The sequence below is a fragment of the Balaenoptera borealis genome (assembly GCF_965194805.1).
Source record: "Balaenoptera borealis genome assembly, chromosome: 4".
Taxonomy (NCBI): domain Eukaryota; kingdom Metazoa; phylum Chordata; class Mammalia; order Artiodactyla; family Balaenopteridae; genus Balaenoptera; species Balaenoptera borealis.
Genome location: NC_138861.1, coordinates 93261623 through 93286979, shown reverse-complemented (window position 1 = coordinate 93286979; position 25357 = coordinate 93261623). Strand labels below are relative to the sequence as shown.

The window sequence follows — 25357 nt, the reverse complement described above, 5'->3', positions numbered from 1 at the left end:
TTTTGTTCTTCTTTCTCTAATTCTTTAGGTGTAAGTTTAGCTTGTTTATTTGAGATGTTTCCTGTTACTTTAGGTAGGATTGTGTTGCTAAACTTCCCTCTTAGAACCGCTTTAGCTGCATTCCATTGGTTTCTGGCTGTCGTGTTTTCATTGTCATTTGTTTGTAGGTAATTTTTGAAATCCTCTTTGATTTCTTTAGTGATCTCTCGGTTATTTAGTAGTGTATTGTTTAGCCTCCATATATTTGTATTTTTTCCAGTTTTTTTTTTTTTTTTCCTGTAATTGATATCTAGTCTCCTAGCGTTGTGGTCAGAAAAGGTACTTGATATGATCTATCATATCACAGATATGATCTATCCTGGAGAATGCTCCATGAGTACTTGAGAAGAAAGTGTCTTCTGTTATTTTTGGATGGAATGTCCTATAAATATCAATTAAGTCTATCTTGATTAATGTATCATTTAAAGCTTGTGTCTCCTTATTTATTTTCATTTTGGATGATCTGTCCATTGGTGAAAGTGAGGTGTTAAAGTCTCCTACTTTTATCGTGTTACTGTCGATTTCCCCTTTTATGGCTGTTAGCATTTGCCTTATGTATTGAGGTGCTCCTATGTTGGGTGCATAAATATTTACAGTTGTTATATCTTCTTCTTGGATTGATCCCTTGATCATTATGTAGTGTCGTTTTTTGTCTCTTGTAATAGATTTTATTTTAAAGTCTATTTTGTCTGATATGAGAATTGCTACTCTAGCTTTCTTTTGATTTCCATTTGCATGGAATACCTTTTTCCATCCTCTCACCTTAAGTCTGTATGTGTCCCTAGGTCTGAAGTGGGTTTCTTATAGACAGCGTATATACGGGTTTTGTTTTTGTATCCACTCAGCCAGTCTATGTCTTTTGGTTGCAGCATTTAGTCCATTTACATTTAAGGTAATTATCAATATGTATGTTCCTATTACCATTTTCTTAATTGGTTTGAGTTTGTTATTGTCGGTCTTTTCCTTGTCTTGTGTTTCTTGCCTAGTGAAGTCCCTTTAGCATTTGTTGTAAAGTTGGTTTGGTGGTGCTGAATTCTCTTAGCTTTTGCTTGTCTGTAAAGGTTTTAATTTCTCCATCAAATCTGAATGAGATCCTTGCTGGGTAGAATAATCTTGATTGTAGGTTTTTCCCTTTCATCACTTTATATATGTCCTGCCAATCCCTTCTGGCTTGCAGAGTTTCTGCTGAAAGAGCAGCTGTTAACCTTGTGGGGATTCCTTTGTATATTATTTGTTGTTTTTTCCTTGCTGTTTTTAATATTTTTTCTTTGTATTTAATTTTTGATAGTTTGATTAATATATGTTGGTGTGTTTCTCCTTGGATTTATCCTGCATGGGCCACTCTGTGCTTCCTAGACTTGAGTGACTACTTCCTGTCCCATATTAGGGAAGTTTTCAACTATAATCTCTTCAAACATTGTCTCAGTCCCTTTCTTTTTCTCTTCTTCTTCTGGGACCCCTATAATTCGAATGTTGGTGAGTTTAATATTGTTGCAGAGGTCTCTGAGACTGTCCTCAATTCTCTTCATTCTCTTTTCTTTATTCTGCTCTGTGGTAGCTACTTCCACTATTTTATCTTCCAGATCACTTATCCATTCTTCTGCCTCAGTTATTCTACTATTGATTCTTTCTAGAGAATTTTAAATTTCATTTATTATGTTTTTTATCATTATTTGTTTGCTCTTTAATTTTTCTAGGTCCTTGTTAAATGTTTCTTATATTTTCTCAATCCTATTTCCAGGATTTCGGATCATCTTTACTTTCATCACTCTGAATTCTTTTTCAGGTAGACTGCCTATTTCCTCTTCATTCATTTGGTCTGGTGGGTTTTTACCTTGCTCCTTCATCTGCTGTGTGTTTCTCTGTCTTCTCATTTTGCTTATTTTACTGTATTTGGGGTCTCCTTTTCGCAGGCTGCAGGTTTGTAGTTACTGTTGTATTTGGTGTCTGCCCGCAGTGGCTAAGGTTGGTTCAGTGGTTTGTGTAGGCTTCCTGGTGGAGGGGACTGGTGCCTGTGTTTTGGTGGATAAGGCTGAATCTGTCTTTCTGGTAGACAGGATCGTTTCTGGTGGTGTGTTTTGGGGTGTCTGTGACCTTATTAGGATTTTAAGCAGCCTCTCTTCTAATGGGTAGTGTTGTGTTCCTGTTTTGCTGGTTGTTTGGCATAGGGTGTCCAGCACTGTAGCTTGCTGGTCATTGAGTGGAACTGGGTCTTAGTGTTGAGATGGAGATCTCTGGAAAAGCTTTTGCAATTTGTTATTACATGGAGCCAGGAGTTCTCTGGTGGACCAATGGCCTGAACTCAGCTCTCCCACCTCAGAGGAACAGGCCTGTTACCTGGCCGGAGCACCAAGACCCTGTCAGCCACACAGCACTGAAGAAAAGAGAGGAAGAAAGAAAGAAAGAGAGAGCGAGAGAGAGAGAGAGAGAGAAAGAAAGAAATAAAGAAAAAGAAAGAAAGAAGAAAGAAAGATAATAAAGTTATTAAAATAAAAAATAAAAAAATCATTAAAAATAAAAAGAAATTAAAAAATAATAATAAAAAAAAAAAGAATAGAGCAACCAAGCCAAAAAAAACCAAATCCACCAATGATAACAAACACTAAAAACTATACTAAAAACAAACAAACAAACACAAAACTGACAGACAGAACCCTAGGACAAATGGTAAATGCAAGGCTATATAGACAAAATCACACAAAGAAGCATACACATACACATTCACAAAAAGAGAAAAAGGAAAAAAATATATATATATATCTATATATAAAAAAAGGAACAGAGCAACCAAATCAATAAACAAATCTACCAATGATAATAAGCTCTAAATACTAAACTAAGATAAACAGAAAACCAGAAACAAATTAGATGTAGAAAGCAAACACCAAGCCTTCAGTTGCTCCCAAAGTCCACCTCCTCAATTTGGGATGATTCATTGTCTATTCAGGTATTCCACAGATGCAGAGTACATCAAGTTGATTGTGGAGATTTAATCCACTGCTCCTGAGGCTGCTGGGAGAAATTTCCCTTTCTCTTCTTTGTTTGCACAGCTCCTGGGGCTCAGCTTTGGATTTGGCCCCGTCTCTGCATGTCGGTTGCCTGAGGGTGTATGTTCTTCACTCAGAGAAGACAGGGTTAAAGTAGCAGCTGATTAGGGGGCTCTGGCTCACTCAGGCCAGGAGGAGGGAGGGGGAGGGGTATGGTATGCGGGGCGAGCCTGCAGTGACAGAGGTCGGCGGCACGTTGTAATAGCCTGAGGCGTGCCGTGTGTTCCCCCCCGGGGGAAGTTGTTCCTGAATCACAGGACCCTGGCACTGGCAGGCTGCACAGGCTTCCAGGAGGGGAGTTGCTTGCACACAGGCTTCTTGGTGGCTGCAGCAGCAGGGTTAGTGTTTCATGCCCATCTCTGGTGTCCGTGCTGATAGTCGTGGCTTGTGCCCGTCTCTGGAGCTGGTTTAGTCAGTGTTCTGAATCCCCTCTCCTCGCGCACCAGGAAACAATGGTCTCTTGCCTCTTAGTCTGGGAAAAAGTCGAGACTTTTTCCCAGACTCCGTCCCAGTTAACTGTGGTGTTCTAGCCCCCTTCAGGCTGTGTTCATGCAGCCAACCACAGTCCTCTCCCTGGGATCTGATCTCCGAAGCTGGAGCCTCAGCTCCCATCCCCCACCCGCCCCAGCAGGTGAGCAGACAAGCCTCTCAGGCTGGTGAGTACTACTCCACACTGATCCTCTGTGCAGGAATCTCTCCATTTTGCCCTCTGCATCCCTGTTGCTATGTTCTCCTCCATGGCTCTGAAGATTCTCTCCTGCCCCCTGCCCCCAGTCTCTGCCAGTGAAGGGGCTTCCTAGTGTGTGGAAACTTTTTCTCTTTCACAGCTCCCTCCCAGAGGTGCAGGTCCTGTCCCTATTTTTTGTCTCTGTTTTTTCTTTTTTCTTTTGCCCTACCCAGGTATGAGGGGAGTTTCTTGCCTTTTGGGATGTCTGAGGCTTTCTGTTCTGTAGGAGTTTTTCCACATGTAGATGTATTTCTTATGTATTAGTGGGGAGGAAGGTGATCTCCACCTCTTACTCCTCCTCCATCTTGAAGGTGTCTTGAGTATTGATTATTATTCAGACTTAATATTTCTTGAGCCATTTTTGCTAGTTTATATTTGTTTTAAAAAATTATGTGTTTCTTTTAAGCTTAATTTTTTGCCATAAATTTCTTCAGTGTTCTTGATGGTATTGAAAGTCTATTTTATGTTTTAGTCTGTACACTTTTTCTTTTCTTGTAATGTGTGTGTATTTGTGTGTTATCTCAATTTTGTTTATGATAAGTTTCATCAGACATCTGTCCATTTCATCAGTCTTTTCTAAGAATGAGATCTTCATTTAGAATATTACTTTTATCAATGTTTATTCTTACCCGTATGTTACTTTCTTTTACTTTGTTTCCTAGTCTGTGGTTCTAGTTTTATATATTTGGTAGCTTGTTTTTAAATAATGTAAACACACACACACACACACACACACATATATATACATAATAATCGTTAGGAAATAATTTGGATATATCTTATAATTTTTAATATCTAGTATTTTCTTTGTTTCTCATTTTAAAATACTTGGTAATTTCTTTCTTAATTGCATCATAATTTCTTTTCTTTTTCATCTATGAATTATAACTATATTAATTTATTTATATCTAGGTATTAGAAGAGTAAGACATTTTAACATTAAATTTATTGTATTATTGCCTAGAATGTGACATTTGATGTTGGGTATTGGGAATATATTTGCTACTCCCTTTAAGAATTATTATGCTTTTTTTTTGGCCAAGTTTCCATATATGTTTGAAAAGTAAGTACTTTCTAATTTGGAGGGGTACTGTTACTCTAGATGCCTATTACATCAATTTTAATGCTAGGATAATTTACCTTTACCATATCTCTTATCTTTTAATACTCCCGGTCTCTCTATTTCTATGAAAAGCATGCCAGAAGATTTATTTGCTCAGTTGTTTTTTCACTCATTCAGTTACCATCTACTGAGCAACTTCAATGTGTCATATGGAGTAAAATTGGTGGGGAATCCACCCTTTCAGTTGTTCATGCAGAGAAAAACTTGAAGTCATCTACATGTGTTCAATTCAACAGGAAATGCCAAATTCTTTCAATGGCCTACAAAGCTATAACTGTTTGAAATGAGGACCTATTGCAGTTTGGTGTAGAGAAAGACAATAGCCTGACTTTATTTGGAAAAGATCATCATCAGTTATGGAAACCATTTACAAAGCTGTTGTAATTCAGATGAGAAATGTTGGTAGCTTGGTTCAGGACAAACAGGGAGAATGTTGAGAAATGATTCTATTCTGGTTTTTTTTTGTTGTTGTTGTTTTTTTTTAACAACTTTATTGGAGTATAATTGCTTTATAATGTTATGTTAGTTTCTGCTGTATAAAAAAGTGAATCAGGTATATGTATACATATATACCCATATCCCCTTCTCTTGCGTCTCCCTCCTACCTTCCCTATCCCACCCCTCTGGGTGGTCACAAAGCACCGAGCTGATCTCCCTGTGCGATGCAGCTGCTTCCCACTAGCAATCTATTTTACATTTGGTAGTATATATATGTCAATGCTACTCTCTCAGTTCATCCCAGCTTACCCTTCCCCCTCCCCATGTCCTCAAGTCCATTCTCTATGTCTGTATTCTGTATGCTTTTTGAAATAGTGCTAATGGCATTTTCTGTTGGATTGGCTATGTGTATCAGTGATGTCTCTTAAGTTTTTTGTGCCTCTGCAATTGGAAGGGTAGATTCGCCACAAATTATATTGTATAATCATATAATAATCTATTAAATCACGGAATCATAATTTATGTAACCTTCCCTCATTATTTTCAAAAGTTTCTGTGCCATTATATTTTAAGTGTTCCTTGTTAAAGTATACAGTTATACTCTTTTAAGGGAAGAGTACAATCTAATAACATTTGTTTTAGTCTCTATTATATTTAGACTTACTTATGCTTTGCATGCTATTCTTTGCTTGTATTCTTTTCTCTGTCTCTTATATTCAGTCAACAAAGGTTTCTTCTTTTTTTCCCTCTGCTGGCTGTACGCTATATTTTTCCAAGTTTACTTAGTTTATTTATTTACTATATTTATTTACTGCATTTCACTAATTAACACAGTAAATTAAAGCTTACACACATTAATACCATGATCAAAGCATGGCCTAAAGTTGAAGTATATTTTCCCTAAGGGTAAGTAGAGGTGCTATTACTAGAAGTGAGAGTGGAAGAAAGTTGAGCAGGAGGAAACACATGTAGTGTTTTCTTTAATCTCATCAAAACAATCTCTTAGGGCTTCCCTGGTGGCGCAGTGGTTGAGAATCTGCCTGCCAATGAAAGGGACACGGGTTCGAGCCCTGGTCTGGGGGGATCCCACATGCCGTGGAGCAACTGGGCCCGTGAGCCACAACTACTGAGCCTGCGCGTCTGGAGCTTGTGCTCCGCAATGGGAGAGGCCGCGACAGTGAGAGGCCCGTGCACCGCGATGAGGAGTGGCCCCCACTTGCCACAACTAGAGAAAGCCCATGCACAGAAACGAAGACCCAACACAGCCAAACATAAATAAATAAATTAATTAATTAAAAAAAAAAACAATCTCTTAAATTAGCCATATATCAGATTTAACTACAAAATTCCACTTTGATTCTGCATGGAGCACAATCATGATTGCTGTATTAAAATGTGCATGGATAGCAAATATTCAGAATCTTTTCCACGTTCCACAATGTCATTTAATTAAAATTCTTGTGCAAGACTTTGAAATAGACCAAAAAGTGTCTTTTCATTGAAAATAATATATGGAGTTTGTGCCTTTCATTGTCTGGGTTATTTAGTTTTTTACTACTTTGTAAGATGTAGACAATGAATAGCAATGCAAATTATCTTTTTCTATAGATATACAAATGAATTTGTGTGTTGGAAGTGTAATTTTTACCCTCCCTACACACACACAGAATTTAGTTTTGCATTTATAAAACAATTTTTTTTTCAGATTCCTGATTTCCTATACATGTATTGGCTTTTTGGAATCACGGTGAACCAATTTTTCCATTTTACTGGCTTCTTCATTAATCATTTACTCAAATAATTATCTGAAATGTGTTAAATTTATATTTGTACTGGAATTACAATTTTAACTGTAAAATTCATTATTTAATAATGGATACTTAAAATAGAGGTTGGGTATAAAATTAAAAAGCTTTCAATTTTGTGTTTTTTAATTCTAAATTTAAGGTTATTGATCTGTAATTTTTGATCAGCCAACATTGCAGTTGAAAATTCTGTTGGGATTTTTGCTTTTCATATATAAGCTTTATCTTTTTTGGAAGCTTTTATCATTTCATAATTTATAAGGTTATTCTGTCAATTATAATCTATCCTCTTTGGCACATAGCAGGTTCTTTACATGTGAAACCTCAGGTTTTCCAAAAAATCAGAGAATTATTTTAGCCCTTTTTCACTTCTTAGTTTGTTTCATTCTTTACCTATCCTCAAATATATAATTTTTCTTTCATATTTCTTGGCATGTGTTTTCTTTAGGTTTAGGTAGATTTCTACCAAACTTAGAGATATTGGATAATCTCTCCAAATTCACAAATGGTGAAAAGTGACAGAACTGGAATTTAGAATGCAGAAACTCATCCCTTAACATCAAAACTTTTAGGTTATTTTCTGTATTGTCTTATAAAACCCAGAACTACAGGCTGGAAGCTTATGATGGTTAGTGGACTTTAAAGTCAATGATCTATCCTATTTTTATCATGGATATAGAGATCAAAAATCTGAGAAAAGTGGAATTTGTGCACCTGTCCGACTCAGTCTACACTTTCACATTTTCTCATTTTATTTTCTGGAGAAAACAATTCTAACATGTGCTCATATAAGTCTTCTTATATAACTACATCAAAACTTAAACAATAACGTGGATTACCTAAATAGAGGATTATTTAAATAGAGATTTGAAATTGTGTGTCTACTGCACAGAAAATTGCTGATGTTTCAAAAATATAACCACCAAAGGAAACACAGATTTAAACACTGAGGTCTCCAATTAGAGAAAAAGTACAGGTAACTCAGGCATGACTATAGCATATTGGAGGGAGTTAAGTATTTCTTAGGAATCAATAAAAGCTCTTTTATTAAAAGCTATTATTTGTGCAAGTGTATAAACAAAACTAAACCTGGGTAATTTGAGTGCTGAAGCAATAAGCCCAAGGAAAATGTAAGCCACAGTATTTGGAAAATAAGTAAAATATTGTCAACAAGATCAGAACCATGTTCTTAGCTATGCCAGTTATCGCTAGATGCTTAGTGAGAGGAAAACTAGTATCTGCAATGAGAATCTTGTGTACATCCTTTATGTTTTGTGTATAAAAGTATGTGAACTACACTTGACATTATTCCTCTTATAAATGTCAGTCCAGTCATTCCTTGGGCAGTCCTTGAAAAGCTCTTCATAGAGAAACACAGGAAAAAAAAAAAAAAAAAAAAAAGCCTACTAATTTAGTATTACAATTATATAGTTCTCTATCTGTTTATACCTGAATGGGTTGGACCCCACATGACACTACAGCAGACAAAAGCAGGGAAGCAGTGGAATAATTTTGGAGAATGCTCTTGAACAATTTTGTCTTAATGTGTCACATATTTTTCTTTGTGTAGGTATTACATTGACATAGGACAAATTTTAAATGTAACTACTATCCTTTTGATTATCAATTGGTATACAATATGTGATTTACTTTTATGTAAAACCACAAGAAACTTTTTCCATCTCTTTAAACTACAAAAAACATCTCCAGCATGGGGCTTTTGACAACATCAACTCAGAGAGTTTTTGCTAAAAGTAAAGGAATGTAAAAGTAAATTTATAATATTTGCACTATGAAGGATTAAAGTTAAATCACTAAAAATTTACAGGATAAGTCTGACATGATCTTCTAATGGGTGTTTAGTTTTCACACGTGGGTTTGAAATTATCTATGACAAAGTTTATTGATAACTTTGAACTACTGATAATTAACCATTTCTTTATCAAATTTGGATTTTTCTAAGCCTTTCCTTTTTCTCTATCTTTTTCGTTTCCTTAAATCTGTTAGCTTCTTCTCAAGGACTGAAGCAGTCAGGAGGTGAATGTTCTATCTTGGTTTAACTAGCCCCTCAGGAGTGCTTCAGAGGTAGAAAAAAAGAAGCATAAGACTCAGTGAAGGACAAAGGGAAAAAGGACTACGTGTGGTGAAAATCAACTTATGATCCCTGGTCCCTTGTGATACATTATAACACACCTTACTGAAGACTAATAGGAAATGTTCTGAAAGTTTCAATTTTTGTGTTCCTACTAAGCCAAAATTCAGTTCTTAAAACTACTGCTAATACATCACATAGAAAACACACAATCCCCACATAATTTTGGCACTTGTTGGGATGTGGTTCATTACTTTCTGTTGGTTAGGATTTAGTCAGTCTCTTAGCAGTGGGCCATGTTTTAAAAGTTTAGACTCTAGTAATAGAAAAATACAGAATTTGCAGTAGCAGTGTTATTTTAAAAATTCAGACAACTATCCAAGCTTTTTCTTTAGTTCAATAGGGAATTTTATTAAAAATCTTCACTATAAATGTGGAAAGGTAATAATATTTAGCAAATGTATTTGAGTTAATTAAAATGTTTGTTTGCCAGATATTTGTAAGTCTACTATGTACAATGAGGATAAAGTTAATCTTTTTCATTTGGTATCCATAATCTAATATGGAATTTTTCATTCTCTCTCTCTCTCTCTCTCTCACACACACACACACACACACACACACACACACACACTCAACTGTTATTCAAGGTCAAATGAGAAAAATACCTTAAGAAAGATTTAACATAGTTTGAATTAGGTGATTTCAAGTTGAAGGGTCAAAGTTGTTGTTGAGGACGTAACCCTTGATTTCCGCGGAAATTTGAGGAACAATTAAAGAAAAATCTTTTCAAAGTTTTAAACAAGAAGAACAGGAATACTACCTCTGTTTCAGGGATTAAAAAAAAAGTTGTATGCTATTTTTAAAATAAGACGCTCTATGAAAAAGATTTCAGTATAAAATAGTCAAGCACATTAAAATGACAGCAAGTCATTTTACATAGCAACTTCACAATGATCATTGGTTTCAATGGATACATCATCTGCAATATCAATTTGTTACGATTTTTGTATGACTGTTAATCAGTCTAATTGACATTTCTATCAGAGGAGGCAAATATCAATCATAGGTGTTTTCAACTGCTTGTTCCAAGTTCAAAACCAACTGATAAAAAATATACATGGCATTTTATCTAGGTGAGTACATCAATGTCATAGAAACTTGCAGTATTAAATTGGAACAGACCTTGAACCAAACTTCCCCTAATTGTGTTAAATGCAGGCAAATGGAGGGTAGGTGACTGGTGCAAAATCCTTAGGTAATTGGTCACATGATATGCCCCCAAGGAATATTTCCCAAATCCCTGCCTATTGTAATCCAATTCAGAAAGAGAATTGGAACACCACGGGGAGAAAAAATTTCCTTTTCCAAATATGTCTCTATAGATAAACTTAAAAAAGAGAGACATATGTGTGAAAATTAATCTTTATATCATATTTGTATTAGTTATTAAAATGGATTTAATGAATTTAAAAGTCAAATATTTTCTTCCAAGGATAAATGGTAATCTTGAATTATTGATTATTTTTGTCTTTTTTAATTAGAAATGCCTTAAACAGACCTAAATGTGTATGAAATATAATCATCCTCCTAAAACTTTTTAAATACAAGAACTTAAGACAAAATAAAATTACAAAGAGATGCAAAATTTATCATTGACTCATTAAAATGAGTTCAGAAATATAAATGTAAAACTATTAAAACTCACTGCTTGTAGGAATGTGTTACCAGTTGGAATCATTAAATGAGGAAAAATAAGCTCCATGTCTTTTGAGATTTTGGTTGGAGGGAAGGAGCACACAGGCCCTGGAACGACTTGCTCTTGGATTAATTAGCAGCTCCATTATTTTCTACTCTTGTGACCTTGGGAATTTTTAGTTCTCAAGTTCTTCATCTGAAAAATGCATAACTTTCAATTATAGCTATTGTGAAGATTAATAAAATATTCCCTATGAAGATTTTGGCACAGTACTTGGCCCATGTTAAACTCAATAAATGACACTTATTTAGGGGTTCATCAAACTCAATTACTGAAACACTTTAGGATGTGTAAAGTGTGTTGAAGGCTATTCCCTAGACACTATAGTCAGCAGGTCTGGAAAACAAGAAATTAGAAGAGACTGAAAAATAAAATTATCCTTGTGGAAAGTAATCTCATACATAAAATCCACATACTTAAATGATCAGAGAAACAAATGAAGTTTATTCTGATTATGACTAAGTGTGTTCACCTTTGCTTAAAGAAAGAGAACCGATGAATTTTAGACAAAGTATTTGTACTCTCCCTTTTATCTATTTTGACCTACTACTTCCTACTATATTGCAATTTGATTTCCACCTCTACCCCACTGCTACAACTATTCTGCCATAGGATGGCTACAACTTCTAATTACCAAAGCAACGGACCATTTTCTGTACTGTTCTAACAGCATTTGCATGCAGTAATGACTGTTCTGCTTTAATCTCTCCCATCTCAGGCACTTTACTTATCCTATCTGTGCATCGAGTTTTCTTCTCTGTAAAAAAATGAAATAATAGGACCTACATGAAAGTCTTTTTTAATTATTAAAGGAGTTAATGCTTATACAGTACTTACACCACCTGCAATATTAGTAATCACTCAAAGTGTTGCGCATTGACGATTTCCTACTAAACCACGAATTGTTGGTTCTTCTCATATCTCCTTGACCATTCATTCTCTGGATAATCTTCATCCATACGATAAGAAAGAGGTAGTGAACCCTGAGGTTATGTTTTTACTCTTCTTTATTCTGTTCTTATGTGTATCTCTTTTCCTAAGTGAACTTGTTTATTCCTAATTCTTCTTCTGTACTCCATATATTGTTGGTTACCATGGATACAACCACTTCCCAGTGCACATAACCAAACCTCTCAGTTGAACTCTTAATCTTTATTTCCATCTGATTTCTGCACACATATGCCTGTATATCTCGTGGAAATCTCATACTCAATGCGTTGAAAATTACATCATTGTTTCTTGATCCAAATTCACTCTTCCATTTTAGCCATTTATCGTTTAATAATGGCTTCATTTAAGTCATAATATTCAATAATTCTTGTTTAAAGATATCATATTGGTTATAATTATAGCTAATATAAATTGAATGTTAGCTCTAAACTAAGCACTGGGCTTAATACTCACATGGTGCCAGGAGTTACACATATCAAGTTTTATTTTTTCACATCCTAAAAATACCTAGCTTCTAAATTACCTGTTAATAATCTCTGTCACTGTTAGTTTCTGCCCTCAACTCTTCCTTCAAATCTTTCTCTCAAATCCATTTTATACACTTCTTACTATATTTGTGTTTCTAAAATGTACATTTGGCCATATCATCCCATTGCATGAAATTCTTCAATAACTTCACCCCATAACTTACACCATAATATTAATAGGCCCAGTAAGCAGTCCTTCACCTTTGGTCCCTGCTTATCTTTCTGATTCATTCTTTCCATTCTTTCCTGTTCCTCAAACCACTGCCAACCAAGTAATTACTGTTTCCCTGAGTGTACTATAAACTTTTCTATATCTGTGTTTTCCCTGTGAGATTTCTTCTACATAGGAAATCTTTCTCTTTCTCATATAATAGTCTTCATCATTACAGCCAACATTTATAAAGGGCTTAAAATGAGTCACACTGTTCCAAGCTCTTTACATTGATTAATGCATTTGTCCTAAAAACAATATTATAAGGTAGGAGCTATTGTTAACTCTACTTTATAGCTGAGGAAACTTAGAAAGATTAAATACATTTCCAAAGTTAAAGAGCTTTTATGTGACAGAATACATGCTCTTAATCACCCTGTTTTTCTTGGAAATTGTTTCAGTCTCACCTCCATGGCATCCTGAGCTTTAAGCTCCTTTACCTAAGGTTTTCGCATAGCATTTAGGATATATGTCTAATAACCCTGCTATTGTATTTATGTAATGTGTCTACCTAACCCTTTAAACTCTCAACAACCTGAAGTGGTGGAATATGTCTTTTAAATGTATCAAATGAATGTAATGAATTTTCTTTTATCCAAACAGGGGTTTCCCTGGAGAGCGAAGGAAAAAAAAGAAATAGATTTTGTACTGGAGAGAATATTAAAAAAAGATACCATTCTTCCTATTTATAGAATTTTGAGGAAAAAGTTATCAACTAAATGGTGGACATCTTACTGACCATAAATGCTTAGTAACAGAACACAAAAACAAACATTTTCAAATAGTGTGCACTTATAAATGAAAGTTCAGGAATACGAGATTGTCCTACGCTTTGTTTATACTTGAAAGGGAACATGATGCAGAATAGCCACATTGACTGGGAGAAAGAGGTGGATTGTATGGAAGTATTGGTAATCAAAGCAGGAACCATTTCATTTTAGAAGTCAAACAATTAGCTATAAAGGAGGACTGATTCTGGAGCAGCAGGTCAGGGTTCAAGGATATAGAGGTAGTACCCGAGTGAGGGGGGCACTCTGACCAATGGTAAGCAAGGCCAAGATCTGCAAAACCTAAAGAAACAATAGATTAAGTTGAGAGAAAATGTTCCAGCAAAGGAGAATATCCAGTTAAGTGACTGGAGAAGATACTAAGTCCAAAAGAAACAGGAAGCACCACAGCAAAACCAACAATGCACTTTGGAGTCTTCATATGGTCACCACAGAAAACTCAAAACTCTTGCCAGATCCTGCATACAAGGAAGTTTACTTACTCTGGCAAGTTTAATATTAAATGATTATGAGATCAAGAGATACCATATTATCTATTAGGGAAGAAAAAACAAGATGGCATGTTTTATGAAATCCCTATGTGTATGTATTCATAAAATCATGTAGAAGAGTTTGAAAATTTTAAATAAGTCACAAAGGCTAAATAGTATAAGAAATGATAATACACACAGCAATTTAAAAGAACACAATCGTGACTTTTTTCAATGTTGCAAGAAATTTCCCGTTTGTATGATTATTATTTTTTATTTATTTATTTTTTAATTTTTTTAAAGGGAACGCTATTTATTTATTTATTTTTTTGGCTGTGTTGAGTCTTCGTTTCTGTGAGAGGGCTTTCTCTAGTTGCGGCGAGCGGGGGCCACTCTTCATCGCGGTGCGCGGGCCTCTTACTGTTGCGGCCTCTCTTGTTGCAGAGCACAAGCTCCAGACGCACAGGCTCAGTAGTTGTGGCTCACGGGCCCAGCCGCTCCACGGCATGTGGGATCTTCCCAGACCAGGGCTCAAACACGTGTCCCCTGCATTGGCAGGCAGATTCTCAACCACTATTAAAATAATATTAAAACACTAAACTCACTGCCCAGCAGTTATATTCCTTTAAACATTAAAAAAGAAGAGTCCAGGGACTTTAATTATATAATTGGCATTTAAATTTAAGAACACAATTCTGGCATTTTAAATATACCCTTGCTAAATAGTTACAAGATATAAAGAAACTATGTGGATAATCATGCCAGCTTTGAGATAATTCGTATTTAGGAAAATGACAATGTGCTAAACTAAAGGAGAGAGAAGGATAGTAAGAGAGAGAAGAAAAAACTTGGATTATTTTGAAAATTATTTAACTTTTATTTAGTTTAATAAATAAAAGTTTGTTTATAATCTGCTATTTCAAAGCCAGCCTTAATAATTATGAAGCAATAAAGGATTAAGCATATTTAGTTTTTATAATAAGCTATAGTATAATTCTGTATAACTGAAGATGGAGAGGAAAGAAAAATTAACAAAAGTAAACATTTAGCTGCATGTAAAAAAGTGACAACATACATCATAGTTTACAGATATTTAACTCTAACATTTTTTCTCTTGATCAATAGATGATGTAATATTTAAAATCTCCACTTACCTTATAAAATTTCAGCACATATATTGGCTAAATGTAGTGTGCATTGGAAGAGTTACAGCTGTTTTCATTTTTGCAACAAATTAACAGGACTTAAGACAAACAGAAACTGAATAAATGCATCTCTTCTTTTCTATATCATGGGATATTTTTCAGTCATCTTCATCATATGGATATGGGAAAATATTTACAGTACATTTTTAAGCAAAGAACCATGTTATAAACTAAAATGGAAACAATGATAACTTTCAAGTATTGTTAATTGAATGCTCTTCTCTGTTTGTACTTTCCATGTGCCTTCCAGTATTCTGCCTTGTAGTACTGACGTAAAATAAAAAAATAAAATTATCTACTAATTTTCTGTTTAGATGTATTTAGGTGAAGATACTAGTCTAGGCCACATGAAGGAAACAAAGATCATTAACATGGAGCGTGCTAATCCTCATCTCAAGGAATTTAAATCTAGAAGAAGAGGAATCAATAAGTATGATTAAAAACAAATAAATTATGCTCATATAAAACATTTGTACATACACAAATATACCATTATTTGTTTAAAAGAAGACCAGTGTAACATTTATATTAATTATTCCTATAACTTGTTTTCTTTTTCTTTTTTAATTTTCCTTGAAGTTTTATCACTATCTGGAATTATATTGCTTGTTTGTTTGTGTTCCTGATCTGGAAGAGTTTCATAAGTCCAGTGTCCTTATTTGTCTGATTCACTATAATGCTTACACCAAATCCTAGCTTCAGGTCAATTTATAGCACACAAGTGCTCAATAAATATTTGTTGAATGAATAAATGAGTGTTTTCAAGGATTAAATAGATAATCCATATAAGCTGTCAGTACAGTTGTGTACACAGTAATCCCTTATAAAAATGAACTATTTATTGAACTTGCTATTATTTTTAAATGATTCAGAATGTTATTAACAGGGAAAGTTCAAAAGCAAAAGTGTCACTTGAGCTTGTTCTTAAAGGTCAATATTTCAGTAAATGGGGAGATGGGAAATTTAAGGCAAAGGAAATGTCAGGATGAGTCAGAAGGTAGACTATGGAACTGAATTTCTGGAGTGCAGATAGCAATGCAAGTTAATATGTTGGCGCTAAAACTCAGTAAAGAGGGTTTAGTTAAATATAAGTGAAACAATTTGGACTTGATCCTAGAGGAGCAAAGAGCTACCAATTTGTAAATTTCTTGAAGGAAATCATACACCTTTTTACTCTTGATATCAACCACCAGGACATAGTTCTGCCCCATAAGGAGCAGGCTGGATGGATGATTAAACTAATGAACAAATTGTTGAAAAACACTATCTGGGATAGTAACATAATATAAAAATTGTATTGGGAATATAAAACTGGTGATGATGTTTAAGATCCAGTTGATGGGAAGAGATTGAAGTACTGAAGACTAGATAAGAAGGTTGTTTAAACAATTCAGGCATGAGGTAACAGGGACCTAACTTACAGAATTGACATTGTGACTGAAAGAAAGGAATTTGACTATGAGAAATAATGTGAAGAAAAACATGTTCAATTATGTACTAATTCACCTGTTTTTAGTATATCATGTAAGACCTTCCATAACACTATTTCTAGTGCTTTGTCTGTCTTTATTTACTTTCATTAATTGATTCTTACACTATGAATACTGTGTGTGGTTTTTTGTTGTTGTTGTTTGGTATTTTTATTTATTTTTTTAGACATGTAAAAAAAATTACTTTCTAAAAGCATATGCAAATGCTTTACAATATTATATAATATTACATAATATATCATATATTTGTAATGTATATAATCTTAATTCTTGCCTAGCAGAAAACATTATCTGGTCTTCTAAACTTTTAAAGCTAATTTTTTTCATCTTTTATTTCTAGTTCATTTAAAGTCAGTGATAAAGTCACAACTGTAAAATAAATGCTTTTAAAAATACAAAACTTACATTTCAATGACAAAAAAATAGGCAATGATCATGAAAATCTACTGTACATTTTGCCGAGGTCAACAAAATGAAAGACAATATGAAAAGGTCAATCCTCAAATACATCCTTAACAAAAACTCTCTCATGAATGGAAAAATCATCATTTAAGAATATGTATGTTTATAAATCTGGACACTAAGAACAAAATGGGGGGTAGGGGTGCTAGATTTAAATATGTGGGCACCAGGACCTCAAGATTATGCTTCTAAAACTAGCATTTAATTCAAAATAAAGTGAATATTTCTAGCAGATAACAATTGTATAAAACTATTTTTTTCCTTGATAGAAATGAGATGGGGCATTTCTTAACAATAACAACTTAGTAATCGTCTAAGAATAATTGTGGCGATACCCCACCCTCCAACCTCCAAATCTAAGCCCTAGTCACTGGTATAAAACAAATACCTTCCATGAAATTATCTTTCACATTACTAAAATACCCTCACTTACTTGGAATAATTCATGCTTAGAATAGCTCACACACTTGTTTTTAGATGTGTGAAATTACTGGAGCTGAGATTTTTGAAACTGTCTATGTATTACTAACAGTTGAATCTTTGCTGAGAGATAATAATCTTTTTACTATACATTAATTGGATGTCCTTAAGCATACTTGATCAACCACTGTAACAGTGATGCTGGTGGTAATAAGGGGTACTCTCAAATTTTTCCTTTTAAAAAAATATATAATCCATGTAACACTAAGTAGTAAATATGTTACATTGCATTACATTGTACACTTTCTTAACAAAGGATAACTGTTTCTGGCTCAATTTGGAAGAAAAGAAACAAACTAATAATGGTATTTATTACCTGTTTTATCACTGATAAGCTACAACTAACATTTAAATGACAGTTTATGTGATATTAAGCAAAAACTGAAAATCATTATAATTCTACCAAAAGAAACAGACAAAAAAAAAAAAAAAATGGGAAGAATTTTTAAATGAGCACAATGTAGGTCCCAAAGATTACACTATGATTTTGGATTTTCAAAGCAAAAGGCTTCTACATATAATTTCTGTGAATATTTCTTATACTACAAAGATGAATTTCAAAGTAAATGTAGGCTAGCTCAACCCTACCTTTTCAAAGATAAATATGCAGATGAACTAGAAGTTCCCTTTGCTAAAGTGCACCACCTGAGCAAATCAGCTCTGGCCCAGCTACTGAGCTTATCCCAAGAGTGGCTATCACTCGTGCTTATTCACTCACTGTCTGTACCATCAGCAGTCAGACAGAACAGTGGGTTTTTTGTTTTTTTTTTTTAACTAAATACTTTATAGAGTGGACTGTAGAAAAAACAATCCTAAATATACTCTCTTCTAAAACTCCAGAGAGTAAGATAACCTCATTATTTTTAAATACTGAAAATGTAAAGGGTCCACACAAACTAAGAGTTCTATTAAGTATATACTTTTTACTTTACTATTCACTTGATGTGTCCTTAAAGTCTCTATGAGAGAAGCAGATATCTTCCCCACGTCTTCAGGCAATACATTCAAAAGCAAGAGTAGCAGTGCTGTTGAATTCCATGAAACTTTTTTAAAAGTTAAATTATTCACTATCTGTATGATTATTGCACGCATATATTACCCGGAATACATCTATAGCAACACAGCAATAGTGACTGCAACAAAAGTAAGGGAAGTGGGACTACAAAAGACTGTATTTCCTTATTAGATAAGAAAGTTTTTTTGGAGGAAATGCAAACAACTGCAATTCAAATCAGATTATGTATGCTTAACAGTTATGTAACCTTACATAAAATTAAATCTAACTCTCACCACTACAAATCTATAAGGAATCAGAACAGGATTTACATCACACCAAGTCTGCACTACTGTTGCATTCCACTCTTGAAGTCATCCTGAGTTAAAACAGCAATTTTTCCAAGACTTAAAGAAAAATATATTTTATGAAAGTGATTATTTTTAATCACTGAATGCATCATTTTTATTACTGACAGAAAGAAGATACTTTTTTCTACTGTAAGTTCACTCTGATGAAAGAAAACATTCTCTCTCTTTTTAACTCCTAACAAATGCCACATTTTAAAGACTAGAGGAATTATCAGGCATTCTTTCTTCTTGATCTAAGTTATTTTTCTCTAAAATATGTCAAGTAAGCTTTTTTTTTTTTTAATTTTTTTATTTATTTATGGCTGTGTTGGGTCTTCGTTTCTGTGCGAGGGCTTTCTCTAGTTGTGGCGAGCGGGGGCCACTGTTCATCGCGGTGCGCGGGCCTCTCATTATCACGGCCTCTCTTGTTGCGGAGCACAGGCTCCAGACGCGCAGGCTCAGTAGTTGTGGCTCACGGGCCCAGTCGCTCCGCGGCATGTGGGATCCTCCCAGACCAGGGGTCGAACCCGTGTCCCCTTCATTGGCAGGCAGATTCTCAACCTCTGCGCCACCAGGGAAGCCCCCTCAAGTAAGCTTTTAAAGATTCACAGGGGAGGGGGGGAGTTTCATAATTTTTTCTCTCAGGAAATTCTGAGGTGGCTCTTTGAACTTCATTGTGGTCTTCCTCTTCCTTTTCTCTCTCTTCTATTTTTTTCATCCTCCTCACTGTCTAGAGGCTGAGGAATAAGCTATTACCTACAAATACATAAGTGTAGCTCTCTGTTTAACTCTTTCTTTTGGGTGGAGCCCTTTAAGGGACCCCCTTGGCCTGCATCTCATTACTTATGAAATGTCTCCGTGTGCATTGAATGTAAATACAAGCAAGTTCTGTAGATTCCAGACAGCGTGGGTTTGTGTGTGGGGATGTCCCACAGGCTCTGGTTTGCCATTATCCTTCTTACTTGGTTGCACAAGTGGAGCAAATGAAACAGCAAGAATATTTTTACTTTCCCAAGTGTTTTGTTTGCTTCTCATAATTTGTGTTAAATGATCTTCTACAGGCATAACTAGAATGCCTCCCACTTTTAGTAATATTTTCATGTACTTCTCACAGTATTTCTGGACTCCAGCTCCACAATAATCTCGATAATACTGATGACCATCAGATGCTTTCCGGGAGCAATTACCAACCACAAATGTGGGCTCACCGAACTCAAATCTTAGTAGTGCTTTTCTTCATAGGTTCATGTTGGAATATCTTCATCTTGAGACAGGTGATTTTGTGAACAGCAGGAGCTGTGCCAACTTGCTCATATAATTATTCTGATAAGCTGCTGAGAAATCAGGGTGACCTAGCCATGCCATGCACTTTCCCATTCAGATGGCTAGTACAGGTCTAGAAGCTGATTATCAAAGCTATCACTTTTTTTGATCAAACTCTCCAGGTTTTTCTTCGCATATTCCACCACATCTGAATGAAGCTCAATCCCATAATTTATTCCTCCCAAATCTCTTCTACACACGAGCCAGTTCATGTTTGAGGGATTGAATGTTTTCAACTGACCACATGGAATTTGTTTACTGTGAAAGATGCACTGCAGCAAGGTGGTCGGTCGACTCGCCGCAAGGGGGCGCAGGTGAGGCACGGGGCGCAGGTGAGGCACTAGGCTGGGTGGGTCCGTGGCAGCCACGGCCTCCGCCACTGAAGGGTCATATTTTTATCATTCAGTGCTGAAAGATGGGTCATGTGCATTCACGTTTTGAGTCATATTCACCTTATTGACATGTAGTATCAAGAGGGGAAATCCAGACTGGAAAATGATAAATGAATATTTTTTAAAGGCAACAGAAAATGATAGTGGTCTTTAGAACCGCATTTTGTTTTAGTGTGTAAAAAACCAAGTCTAAGAAAGTTAAAAATCTATTAGAGCTCTATCTACAAATTGACTGAAAACATTTAAAAACAATGCAGTGTCTGTAATTAACGGACAATTCCGTCCCCGCCCCGCCCCCAGCCCTTCCACAACCGCAAGAGTTTCCCACCCATAACTGACAATAATGTGAAATAAACTGACTTGGTCTGAACGGGACTCACCCCAAGCAAGACAGGGGACGTTATACAGGCAAGGTCCCTGTGCTGTTAAAAGTTATCATTATAATAAAGTAGAATAGTACATTCTTAACATACCCAAAGGCCTTTCTCATACCATTCTCCAGATTAAAAACAAAAGACAAAAACGCCCTCCAAAACATAGTATGAGGAACGGAAAGTAAGAAAGACAGAGAGCAGTGGAATAACTTATGAAACCTGTCGTAAAGTTTCTTACTCTTTAAACTTTCATTTTCTTTCTCTACCTCTCCCTGTATCTCTCTTTCTCTCTCTTTTTCAAGAACTTGATTTGAACGTTTATGTCTGTAAAAAGAGAGGAGAAAAATTTAGCTTTCAATGACACCAATGCCTGAAGACAGTTATCAAACCACTCTGCCTGTGTCCGTTATAAATTCAGTCTCTCCCTTCAGCTGGTTTCTGTCAATCTTTTATATACTTTATTAAGTGATGATTTATTAAGAAGGTGATAGATGATATATCACTTCCTATTCATAGCATCTATTTTTCCAAATATTGTTCAAAATCCCTAGATCTCTTCTTCATTAAAGACTCATATCCATGTCGGTTATCATTTTTCTCATTCATTGACCAACACCAATGGTAACGTAGTCTCACTTGCCCCACTCTACAAAACCGAAATCTTCCATCAAACTCTTGCCCTCTTGAACTACTTTTCTATTTCTTTTTCTTCTTTCATTGTCAGCGTTGTTAATAATGTGCTTCAATAAACTAATAGCTAATATTTACTGAGTACTTATGAATCTGGGATTAGGCTAAGAACTTTTACATGTGTCGTTTGATTCAATCCTCATTATAAGCTTTAAAACTGATGCTATTACAGCTAATCTACATGTTGGAAACTGAGGCACAGAGAAGGTAAGTAAGTATTTTAAAGTTTCACTTTCAGTTGGTGCTGGTGCTGGAATTCTAACCAAAATCTGATTCTGGAGGCTGATGTCCAAATTCAGTTTCACCACACACCTAGGGTTAATGACTTCTCATTTTTTTTTAAATAAACACCCTACAGAAAGCAAAGTTTCAAAAATTCCAGTGTAGAGAAAAGGAAAGATAATTTTCCTTCTACTTTTTTGAACTCTAATCTGAGATCCTGTAATAAAAGTCATATTAACAAGAGAGAAACAAACAAGTTTATTAACGCATATGCCCCATGTATATATGAAAGTTTCCTAGGGAAAAGTGATTAACTCCCTGAGATGGCTTAGAATTCAGAATTATAAACCACCATAAGAGGGAAGGGGTGAGGAACTGTAGACCGTTTGGGTGTGATGTCAACTTCTAATCTCCTCTCTTATGAAAAAACTAATCTTGCCTGGTTAATGAAACTTCTAGGGAAGGGTTATGACAATTGAATTGCTTTTTTTGGATCTATTTTTAAATAGATAGTGGCATTCCAAGAAAGCTTCTCTCTGTATTTGCTGTTTTTCAAGTGTCTACATCTCAAAAAATCAATATGCCAAAGCAGCATATTTTAGGGTGGCATGTCCTGAACCTCTACAGTCATATTTTGGGGTGGCATAATCTTCTGCCCTTTACCAGTAAATGCATCAAAGACAAATTCAGTGATATTTTCCCATTGTACATCCTAGCTCAACTTTCTGTATCCTTGATCAAGTTTTTCTTTCATGGCATTTTGTGTTACCGATAATTCTTCTAACATTAAGTATGCTGATACTATGTATCCCTATAATAAGTGTTTGCTTTTTTTTTCTCAGATTCCTCTTTCTCTTTCTACTCATTTCTCTTCTTCAGGCCATACTTAACTGTATCCCCATCTTTCTCTATGCATTTGAGCTTGTGATTTCATTGGCATTCCTGATTTAAAATTACCTACATTGTGATAATTCAGAAATCTATTTCTCAGACTCTTATACATTTTCTGAGCCCTAATTTTATTATTATTATTATTATTCTTTTAGCTTTGTTGAATATCTGTAACACAGAGTAGGTCTGAGAGTTTCCTAAATGCACGAAGCTCACTCTTGTCTTCTTGCCTTTTCCTTTGCATCAACCAACCTCGCTTTCAACTCTTGCTTACCTGGCTAATTTCAAATTATTTTCAAGAATCAACTTTAAATGAATGTCTACCACTAGGCATTCTCTCATACCTGACTCTCTGTGTCAAGATCTCTAGTGGTCCCATAATATTTCCCCTTGATCCTCACTAATAAAAGCCCTGATTTTTCTGTGTGCAAATGCCTCTTGGGATAAAATGTACATTTCCTGAGCTCCTTTCAAGTCAGGGGAGGTCATGTGATGGCATTTGAATTAAAAATATGCAAGCAGACATGTCCTATGTGAGTTCTTCAAAGCTTCTTTCAGCTTAATCCTCCCCACAAATCTTTGAATTTAGACTGACCCCTCTTAATACCTTTACCCTTCTTGTTGGCTAGAATGCAGTCATGAAGGCTAGAGACAGAGCAGCCATAATGGGTCATGAGGCAGCAGCCAAACATGGCAGAGAAGCAGATTTCCACCATATCCTCTCCATCGTCTTACATGCTTTATCTCCTTAATTTTAAACAAAGTCTAACATCCTAAATCAGGCAGGGTAAGCCTGTGATGGTGCCACAAAGTGACCCAAGAGTAATTAGGTTTCCTAAACAACATAGAAATTTATTTCTCACCCCCAAAATAATTCATGATGGCAGTCCAAATCCAGGGCAAACCCTGCAGTTATTGGGTTACCCTAGGTGTACCATGGGTAAAATACTAGAACACATTAATATGTGCCAATTTAACCAATGCAGTCACAACACATCCATTTCCAGGTTTTTCTGACCTGAGAGACAGACTAATCTCTGCTTACCATAATACAAATGGGTCATATAGCTGCACCTAACTGCAAGGGAAGCTTGAAAATACAGGGTCCACGTATGCTCAGGAAGAAGGCCAGTGGATTTAGGAGCCCAGCTAGCTGTGGGTTATAGTGTGATATACCCTTTGATATATCCTTGACTGTGTGAATTGTGTGATATATCCTTTGACTTATTTACTTTATTTTATTTTTCTTTCACTCCGAATTTGATTGAGAACTCCACAAAGGCAGAGAATTTATTCTGTTTTAGGTAGTGTACCTCCAGTGTCTAAAAGAGTACCAGATACTTAGTAGTTACTCAATTGGTATCTGTTATATAAATCAGTCAATCAATTAATTAATACACTGTCCAGATTTTGTCAATGTTTTGGGCACCTACATACTGGAATTTATTTATTTATTTATTATTAATTTTTTTTGGAATATAGTTGATTTACAGTGTTGTGTTAGTTTCTGCTGTCCAGCAAAGTGAATCAGTTATACATATACATGTATCCACTCTTTTTAAGATTCTATTCCCATATAGGTCATTACAGAGTATTGAGGAGAGCTCCCTGTGCTATACAGTAGGCTCTTATTAGTTATCTATTTTACATATAGTAGTGTGCATACTGGAACTTAAGCATAGTAGGTTTCAGTTTCAGAGTCTGAGAAAATGGATGAACTAATAAAAGTCACTTCACACATCTTAGATTTAGAGATATTTTCATATTATAGTCTCTCTTTTGGTTGATGCATTATGAAACTAATCCTCTTCTTTAGAACATCCTGAACACTTTTTGATAGCATTAAAATTCAGGTGCTTTGATATACTCATTATAAGCAGCCTTTTAAATTGCATTATAACCCTCTGGAAACATATTCTAATTGAATGAAAAATGCTTTATTGTATTCTTAATTTATACTATCCAGAAAAAAAATGTTTAGACATTAAACTGCTAATGCTTTGTTTCCCAGAATTGCTATTGTTATTTATCATCAGAGTAGACCCTCAGTAATTTACACTGAGAACTGAGAGGCTCACTAGAGATTACCGAATTTGGCAGATTAGTTAGTGAACAGATAAATATGAAAAACATCAACACTGCTGTACCACAAAATGTGCTTTATTCATTATTTTGATAAGTGTAGTTTAATTATAATCATCTATGGTAATGTTTCACAGTATGCTAATAAACTCATTGCCTTATTTTATGAAATTAATAAATCTTAGTGGAAAAATTGTTTGCTAGATTTGTCCCAGTTTTTGGAGAAAAGTACAAATCTATGATTTAGTATGTTTTGTATAACTTTTAGTCCAGAAAAAAATATATCTCTTATATATGATATTGTTTTAGTCATTCCTATTGCTTATTGTGTATAACCCCTACTAGAAAATAAGGTTCATGAGAATAGATTTGCCTCATTTCACACACATTGTACATGTTACGCACAGATATGCATAACATGCATA

General features: G+C 35.0%; 1 pseudogene across 1 annotated transcript; it reads right to left on the bottom strand.

Annotated features, from left to right (window-relative positions):
- Nucleotides 1-11035: 11035 nt before the first annotated feature.
- LOC309627387 (protein-L-isoaspartate O-methyltransferase domain-containing protein 1 pseudogene) lies at nt 11036-25338 on the bottom strand (annotated as a pseudogene). The gene has a single exon. The product of its transcript is annotated as a protein-L-isoaspartate O-methyltransferase domain-containing protein 1 pseudogene (transcript).
- Between the last annotated feature and the right edge of the window lie 19 nt (nt 25339-25357).